This window comes from Neopelma chrysocephalum, unplaced genomic scaffold, assembly GCF_003984885.1.
Source record: "Neopelma chrysocephalum unplaced genomic scaffold, ASM398488v2 Primary Assembly neopelma1_96921, whole genome shotgun sequence".
In the NCBI taxonomy this organism is placed as follows: domain Eukaryota; kingdom Metazoa; phylum Chordata; class Aves; order Passeriformes; family Pipridae; genus Neopelma; species Neopelma chrysocephalum.
In genome coordinates, this window is record NW_020925564.1 from 279,529 (window position 1) to 286,648 (window position 7,120).

Consider the following 7,120-nt stretch of genomic DNA (forward strand, 5'->3'; position numbering starts at 1 on the left):
CCTTTCATGACAAAATTTCCCTAAGCATAGAAAAACTTGTCTAAACTCAGTTTATTTTCTTCAGTTCAATAAAGTAAGTTTATTATTTTCAGTTCAATAAATTATCTTCCTTTAAACCAATACTGTGCATTCTCAAACTTATCAAAGTGTTCAGTGTTACATACCCAGCTAGCATTTTATTTTGCATGGAGTTTGCACTATTTGGGATTCCAACAGCATTCCTCCTTGCAGACTGAAGGAAAAGGGCTAACTGCATATGTGCATGAGTATTAATACCTATTTGGAACATCTATTATGCAAAGCTGGTTATTCTACTTACATAAATTACAGTTTCTAACTTTTCCTTATCAGGTGCTACAGATTATGTAAGACCAAAATTATTTTTTTTAAAAATTGCAAAGTCCACATATTTTGGACTGCAAGCATCTTATTTTGGCTTAGAAAAGCTCCAAGCATGACTGAAAGAGTAGATAAAATAGTTTGTTTTGGAGTTTAGGACAGTAGAGCATCTAATTTGTCTTTTTTTTAAGATGTCTTAAAGCTCTTCACACAACAAGAACTACAACTAAATGGCCAATGTGAAACAAGTCTCTAAAGTGATCAAGAATGTTTTTAATATTTTGTTCACTGAAGTAAATCACATAACAGCAGTAAATGTGAGTCAAAACACTTTCTAAACTTAACAGCATTTACAAATGAGGAGAGTTTTGAGCCCTTGGTGCCCAAAACAAGTCAGCAGGTAGGCATTCTACAGCTACCACAGGTTAATCATTATATACACACTGTATAACACCAGCCTACTTATACTGCTGTCAAGCACAAGATGTCAAAGTCAGAACTCCAATACAGTGAAACAGTATTTCCCCAAGAAGCCACCAAAGAGTGAGCAGATAGTTTGCAGGTTTCATTCACCTGCACAGGAGGAACAACCCGAACTCTGAGGTGAAAAACTTTGTTTCTAGACAATTTTTTTTAATTTGCTTATACTTGACCCAGATTTTAGCTAATGAAAATTTAGTAATTTACCTTTCTTTCAGACCCATTGGAACTTGGCAAGAAAATTCAGTTAATGAGGCATGAAAACTGCATATGGAGCCACAGTGAGAAGGAGAAGGGAAAGCTCATTTAACTATGCAACAACTAGAACACACAGAGAACACCTAAACTTACCTTCCACAAGTTAGTAGGTCCCAGTTCTGAAACAAGAGGTTAGTGTTTAGTACTTTTGATTATTACTCAAAATACTGAAGTTTTTTTATATTAGTCATTTAAAAGCACTTGCAACTCATCTTTCGTAAAGTGCAATAAACCTGATTCCTTTGATATCGGATGGAAAGTCAAAGAAAATAGAAAAATTATTTCATAGCATTCTCATATTCCGGTGAGAACAGAGTGATACTAACCTAAAGGCATTACATAATTATAAATATGATGAGAACATGACAATAATTACGAGCCCCTGTGCAATACATTCAACAATTTTAAGATCAACTCACAGCACTTACAGGATGTATAATTAACTAAGAGAAGAGGGCTGCCACCTGTATGACCAATGCTTACATGACCGAGTAAACCATGTGAACTTAAATATTCAACTTATTAATAAGATTTTAGTGAAAGGAAGGTCATTACAAAGAAAAATGAATATTTGCAAGTCTAATGAAAATTACACGTTAAAAATCAGCAGAGATTTGGCAAATGAAAGTTCAAACATAACTAAATATAAATACCAAAGGCAAAATTAAATTGGAAAACAAACAAAAAACAATTAGAAACCCCAAGCCTTAAAAGCTATTGTCTAGATGCAAATGTAAAGCAAATGAAAGAACCACAGAGCCAAGGTTTTTGAAAGAAACATGTGGAGTTGTTGAGGAATCTCTTTGCCAATTTTTCGTTCGTAGTCCTAAGCTTAAGATAAAGAAGGACACAAAACTATGAAATGATCATGAAGCTACATAATAAGGAAGAATCAACAATCCTTTGGCAAGACTACTTCTTTATCCCTGAAGGACCTCTTGAGCAGATAATAGTAAGTCATGAAATATTTTTGTTACAATTAATATCCTGATAGAATACAGGAGGTCATCTAATTAAGAAAATAATAAAAAAACCCACTACTTGGATGAGGAGGTCCATGCTTGGAAAAACGATCTTGGGCAATTTTTTTTGTTGGTTTCATTCTAGTCCAGTTTTCAATACAGCTGTCTCATATTTTAGGTAGAATGTCCTGCTTTCATATAAAGGATACAGAAACCTCTACATCTTGTCAGACTATCATTTCATTATTATGAGCTAAGATAAGCAACTTATGCAGAACTTCTTAAAAGCCACCAAACATTATATACTTGGGCAAAATTTGAGAATTAAAGTTACCGCAGCAAATTAACCTTGACAGTACTGAGAAATAGCCCCTGAAATATCAGCAGTTAAATCCACAGTTAAGTAGTTACTTCAGTTTGGTTGTCTTAAAAAAATGACAAAACTTCAAGCTTTCTGACCAGTGCAAACACTGCACCTCATTCAAAACCACACTACTTACAAGATCTAATTATACAGCACTTAAAATTAAGGTGTCATTTTAATTTAAATAGAACCACAAAGTCTGTTACTCAGTATGATCCTTGGCACTTCTATTCACGTTCATATAGTGCTCATTTAGTAACTGGCATTAACAATGTCTAAACAAGCTAAGGTGACAGTCAGTATGTCTACTAGTTCTGGAGAAAGGATAAGTGACTTATCATTCTTTTACAGCAGGAGTGAGGAAAAACCAAAATGCCTATTCAGCAGATACTTGCAGGCATCAGCTGCATAAGTTCCATATGTTTGCGTATTGATATTTGTGGAGGATAGTTTAAATTTCTATTCAGAAAACCCTACTAATTTCTCACTCCTCACTTTTGCCACAATTTTTTTCTGCAAGAATGCAACAGAACAGGAAAGTCTTTCCCCCCTCTAGACAAGTTGAAAGAATGAGTTTATTTTACACTACACACCAATAGTGCTGTAAAAGCAAACATAGCAAAAGTGGCTACAGAAACAATAAACTGTAAACAGGAATCCTGAGCAGCTGTCACACTGCAAGTCAGTTCATGTTTGATAGCACTACTGTGACAGGCTTTTCCAGATTCTGCAGTGCAATGTTACATTAATAAGCCCCACAGGGGTTCTTTCAAACAAACCTCAACAGCAATAGAACATACTATAAACACAGAACCTAGGTGGACTTCGTAAAAATACGAGTGAAGAAATTTTATTCCTTGTGTTTGATACACAATGTATTAAAAAAAACCCACCAACCAACAGAGCCCTAAGATGATTATGCAGACTTTGTTTTACACAGGTAGAGAATAAACAGATCTCATGCACACACATCACTCCTCACTTCGCTGGTTCTGCACAGCAAGACTACAGGCCCAAGCTTGTAAATGAAGAAAGGCAACACCTGCCTGGTGGCAAGTTTTCCCTGTAACTCTGGTTCCCCCTTTAAACTTGGACTTTGCCATCTGTTCTGTGGGTGTGGAGCTTAATTGGAAAGGAGCGCTTCTTGTCTACAAGAGTCTAGCACACAAACTCATGCATGCAATCTAAGCCCTTGTAATTACTTTATCATTTCCTGACAAGGGAGGCAATTCCCTGCATGCACTGACAAAATCAAGTGCCAATCCATTCTCCAACGGTTTTGGGTGCCAGTTGTTTTGCCTAATTCTTCTACTACATCCAACTGCAGGAGGAACAGCTGTCAGAATGGCTTCCCCCTTACAGTGGGCAGCTCATCAATGGCTTGGTTAATATTCTCAACGCTCCAAAACTTACAGATGTAAAAGCAGATAGGCCTTTACTGTGACATTTCATTTCTCAGTCAACAATCACATGAAGAGAATTTGTAGGGAAGGTAACAAGTTTCACATAGGATACATGGCAAAATCTGAAACTTCTAAAAATTTCTTTTAGAAAGTGATTTAAAATGAATGCCTACCATTCACTCTTCCATCTTTTTAAAAGGCCTTCAGAATCCGTTGTCTTAGAGCATCCTATTTTCCCTCCGCTCTTCCCTGGTTTTGGTAAAGTCGGATTTTAAACCCGGTTCTACAGATACACACTCACAAGGAGCTCAGAAGCCTGCAGCAGAGATAAGCCTCAGCAGCAGATTCCCTCCATTTACAAGCACACAGTTGCTTGTAGCAGAGCTCTTAGGCCTCTTGCTCACAATTTCACCAGTTCAAAACATCTTGTCAAAGATCCTGATGGTTTGCTTCAGGAGTCAGTTTGAAGCCATACCCCAGCTGTTCACTGAAGAATTCTATATTCCAGTTTTTGGGGTTTGCAGAGTTTCAGTAAACACAATCATTTCACGTTGCCATCACTTCCATGAAATGTCACGGTTAAAAGCTGGACTATACTGAGCGTATTGGTGACACCCTGTGGCATCCTGCTGAACTCTCAAACACAAATGGCTTCAAGGTCTTTGATATTTGTCTTCTCAGCACCACTGTCTGTCCTCACTTAAGACTCGCAGGCTCCAACAAGTTGCTACTTCTGTAGCACGTGTGGCATAGAGAACATTAGGTACCAATGGTAACCAGAAAAACTGGGTTGAAACTAATTACTATGGGAATGGCAAAAAGGGTCTCAGATTCCCACATAATTTTAAAATGTGTAATTCACATGACTAGAACGTTTATCCAAGTGATAAACATGATGCTTTTTGCTTGCAGTGCATTTACATTGCTAAGAATTCAAGCAAGCACTTCCAGAATTTCACTCAGCTAGCAAGTTATCTGCAAGAGGAATCAGAAAATTTGTCAGCAATCTTGGATTGTCCATTTCTCACAGTGTAAAAAAAACCTTGGTTATCATTATCATAATTTGCCACTTCAACAGTTGTGCATCATAACAGAAGAATTACCTGTGACAACTTAGGTCTTCAAAATCAGTATGTTTATATTTATTTTCTTATGACTTTGAAAGATAGGTATTTAGTTGAACATAGACTCAAGAGGGTACTCTTGGCACTCACACTTCCATGTAGCAGATTTCCAGCAAGCCAGCCAGAACACCACAGACATTTCACATTCTACTCCACACTTAACGTTCAACAAACATGGATTTCTTGCTCCAGCAAGAGCAGTACATGGATTTGCGTGGTTGAACATTCAACTGTAGTACTAGAAAAGGGGTGGGGAGGCTTTTAACAGAGATGAGCTTCCCAGTCATGTTCAACTGAAAAATACAAATGTAGGAGCAGCTAAAGACAACATCAGCCACCTGGATGATAGAAGAAGAAGAAGAAGAAAATATTAAAGCAAAAATATTGTGGTCCTGAGCAAGCCAGAGCTAAGATTAGTGTGTGTGTGTGAAAAGAATTGCAAGGTTAAGCTGGAAAGCCACTTGGAGCATGATTGTTCTTTGTGGGTGAAGGCGGCCACGGGAGTGTCTGTGTGCAGATAAGTAACACCTGGCCTGGCTTGATAGCTCAGACCCTTATTCTGTATATAAATCGAGTAATAAAGTTACAGGAGAGTTCTGCCTGGACAAAGTCTGTCTCCCGGGGATCCTTTCACCCCAAAGGGTGCTGAGTGAGGGATTTTCGCTGCATACAATCACATGAGCACAACTTAAAAGGCCTTTTCATAAAGAGGGGGAAGAAGGGTCAAGACAGCAAAGCAGACATTTAAATTAGTATTCTTCCAAGAGTAATGCTTACCAGACTAAGGCATGACACCTGTCTTCTGTACACCTCAGTTGTTACATTGCTTCTTATCCATTCCATGATCCTTTCAGGAATGTTGGTTGGTTGGGGGTTTTTGTTTGTTTTTGGTTTTGTTGGTTTTTTTCCCCTATAGAAAGAAACCCTAGAAGAAATGGAAAAACTTTAATGCTGAGTGCTACATAGATTAATACAATACCCAAATTAGTAGATTTAATTTTGCTATGATCCAAGGGAATTAACTGTCTAAAACCTCTTACAGGGGCAAAAAAGCTTGAGTAAAAGCCAAATAAAGGTTCTCTCACAGAATGCTACATATTACAGTTTCAGAAGGAAGCTACAGTCTCATCTTACAGCCATTCAGATCAGCTTGGTGATCCAACTGCAGACTAGGTCTGTGGGAAAAAAGGGCAGCATTCAGTCAGATAAGCGAGCAGACCTTATACACCAAGCCATCACATGACTCTAGAAGTAATACAATTAAAGATGGGAACATGCAGCTAGGGACATGAGTCTGTTGACCAAAGGACATTACTTCTGCATTTGCTAGAAGTCGACTGTGAAGCAATACCCTCAGTTATACGCAGAGTGATCTGTAACAGTTGGAGACTGACGTGGAGATTGCTGTAAGCAAGTTCTCCCAGACCAGACCAACACTGACAGAAGCCTACAAATGGCACAGCATTCTTCTGGATGAAGGTGTCCAAAGTACACAACATTCTTTGTTCACTAACCATATAATAGAAAAACACAGATTTCCTTGCCTGTTGCAAGCAAACTGTTTCATTCCATTACAGAAAATTGTACACTTTACAACTGCTTTTTAAAAAGAAGCTAGTTCAGCTTTCCTTCAAACAGCAAGAAGTTCCTATTTGTCAGCCTCTAATGCTCCCCTCTTCTAGGGAGGTCACTGTAGAAGAGAGCGATTCCAACATCAAAGTTCAGTGCGTGCCACTCTAACAACCAGAAATCAAACTGCTAAATCACTTTTTATGTTCAGAAGCTTTTCAAATCAGGTACATGTCCCAATAGCAGGCTATAAGAAAGCAGCTGGTTTATGTTTTGTCAGGGCACCACCTGAACTATATACAAAGTAGAAAGCAGGTAGAACAAAGAACAGTCATGCAAGGCTAGGCAAACAAAAATACGACACACCCGCAATTTCACTAATTGTTGGCACTCACATGCTTCTGCAGAATAAATCTATTTCACATCTATTGACACAATGGTAAAATTCCATTACAGATCACCCTTATTCCCTGATTTCACATGTGGCATTGACAGTGTATCAAATGCTCTGAACTAGAGAAATTTCAGGCTAAACACACAGCTTCATTTTAAGAGGACTGACTGAATTTGATACTGTATGATATAATTTCATAAGCAATGATTATATGAATAATACCATAC

General features: G+C 37.9%; 1 long non-coding RNA gene across 2 annotated transcripts; it reads left to right on the forward strand.

The window, feature by feature from the left end:
• Positions 1-359: 359 nt before the first annotated feature.
• Positions 360-5,437, forward strand: LOC113960827. Of its 2 annotated transcripts, XR_003532115.1 has the most exons (4): positions 360-942; positions 1,038-1,183; positions 1,902-2,029; positions 4,719-5,437. It is a non-coding gene; the product is annotated as an uncharacterized LOC113960827 (long non-coding RNA). The 2 variants fall into 2 exon arrangements; XR_003532114.1 differs by having other exon boundaries at positions 360-1,183.
• The last annotated feature ends 1,683 nt before the right edge of the window (positions 5,438-7,120 follow it).